The sequence below is a fragment of the Ostrea edulis genome, chromosome 1, assembly GCF_947568905.1.
Source record: "Ostrea edulis chromosome 1, xbOstEdul1.1, whole genome shotgun sequence".
NCBI classification, from domain to species: Eukaryota; Metazoa; Mollusca; class Bivalvia; order Ostreida; family Ostreidae; genus Ostrea; species Ostrea edulis.
In genome coordinates, this window is record NC_079164.1 from 41,335,873 (window position 1) to 41,338,018 (window position 2,146).

The 2,146-nt window shown below is 38.2% G+C and overlaps 1 long non-coding RNA gene across 2 annotated transcripts in view; it reads left to right on the forward strand.

Annotated features, from left to right (window-relative positions):
- The first annotated feature begins 298 nt into the window (after window positions 1-298).
- Window positions 299-2,146, forward strand: part of LOC125646105 (uncharacterized) — an 8,334-nt gene continuing 6,486 nt past the window's right edge. The window contains exons 1-2 of one of the 2 annotated variants that reach the window (XR_008798535.1): window positions 299-487; window positions 1,466-1,576. This is a non-coding gene — a long non-coding RNA (uncharacterized LOC125646105). The remainder of the gene's footprint in view (window positions 488-1,465; window positions 1,577-2,146) is intronic. The other variant, XR_008798536.1, reaches the window with a different exon arrangement.

Sequence of the window (2,146 nt, forward strand, 5' to 3'; positions counted from 1 at the left end):
TAAGTGATACCCGTGATTGTCGTGGTCAATGAGTCTCTTGTTTTCCGACATCATTCATCCACACTATTGACTTTGCACGTGATTTTGCCTTTGATATCTTTACACATTGCAATGCTAGCCATTTCCTCATGAATGCGCTGTGGTTGTGAACAATGCGCCTGGGATTCTTTGATATGGTATCTCTACGGTTAACGCTATTTGGTACCGCTTGCAGGGCGGCGACCACGAGTTACCTGCCCCTATACAATGAGTTAATTGCCCCTGTATTTCAGTTAAGTTGTACTTAAAATAGGCTAACTCTTGCGCAAAAAAAGATAGAAAATATCAAATATGGGAAAGCGGGACGATAGACCAAACATATCTACGAAGAGACCGTTGGTGCCGGAAATATCTCTGTCTTTAGTAGTGTCCGCGAGGTATATTAATTTATAAAACATGAGATATTAGTACCATATTGCCCGGGAATCAAAAGATTTTTGCAAGATCGGTAAGTATATTCAATATAGGCTAAACAAGCACAAGGCCAGGGCACGTGGTAAGTCATTCCGCAGCGCAGGAATGACCAAAACTAGCCTACTACGGTACCATTTACAGAAATTACCAAAAAAATGACAAAAATTACCGAGAGAGGAGCTAAAATGACCTCAGTAATACATGACATCTACTATCATATTCACATTAAAAATTTTGGTCCCTCCTTTGACGACTTCAATAATTTTTAATTTCGGTCATATCTTTGGTATTTTCTGTGAACGTTTGTAATTTCGGACATTATATGTAACAATCCTACTATTCATTCCACAATGAAGGCCAGTGGGCCTAGATTTTTAATTTGATACACGTATAAACTTAACACTGCGCAAGTTACGTCACGGAATGCAGTATAGGGGAGGAGAAAATATTTGGCTGGACCAGGAGTCGAACCTAGGATCCCTGCATTACTAGTCAGGTGCTCTAACCACTGAGCTATCCAGGTCGATATCCACGGTCCGTGTAGCCCTAACTACTAAATTCCTCCCTTTAATTTGTTTTTGCCGTCGAAGACACACAACCCAGATTCATTTCACCCCTGGCAGGACGAGTAGTCACGGCACCAACTGGTAAAATCTTGCACAGAGGTCCCTAGGTTCAATTCCCGATCCAGCCACAAATTTTCTCCGTGTATGTCTATCTGAGACTGAGTTGGAAAATTACGGTATCTTCATAGTGACAAACTAATGAAAATATTGATCAAATTCGACTGGTCAAGGACTGTTAATATAAATAAATTTGAAACATTTGTCATTGTAATGATTGGTTTCATGTTATGCTAAGCTTGTGTTTCAAGACAAGGCTGTCTTTGTTGGTGATGATACTGATGTATATATTTAGAAACAAGTAATGCTTTGATTTTGATTACAGGTGTGGTCTTTTAAAAAAATTAATGCATGGCAAGGTTGATAGTGAGACTAATAAATTCTTTCAGCAGAATTCAGCTAGACACAAAAAAAAAAGACAATCACTACAGCCTTCCAAGAAGATGGACTGCCTCACAATAGTTTCCTTGAGGACTGTCTTGAAATATCCAGAGTTTAAGGTATGCATTTTGTACACCATGAAAATCAGCTTATAGTTTAGCTGTTATCTAATTAGAGGGAATTTTCAATAGGGACTGGGTCTTTTCATTTGCTGGACCCTTATGTAACAATGACACTGTTCTTCCACCCCTGTTAGATCCACTATAACTTTAAGGAAAATAATTGGATCATCCTGTCCCACCAATATGCACATCTACAAATGAGAATGAAGCATTGCACAAAGTTTCAAGACTATCCGATAAGCCATATAGGAGAAGTGTTCACAAGATTTTGTGACAGACAGAAAGACAGATGAAGTACAAAAACTATGTCTCCCCCTGGAAGAGGGGAGACATAATTAGAATTTTTTTTAGACAGAAAGGAATGAGATCTCTGATACAGATTTTGCTATGAATATATATCATGTTTTGCTGAGTGAAAACATTTTTTTCTTCTCTTTTATTTATACGTATCTAAGCACAAAGTAATTAATACTTTTCATACTTTCCCAATTTGAACATTTTATGTGTCAATTTTCCCAATTCTACGGACTCTGGACCCAGTTTGAAAATGGTAGGAAAACCCCTGCG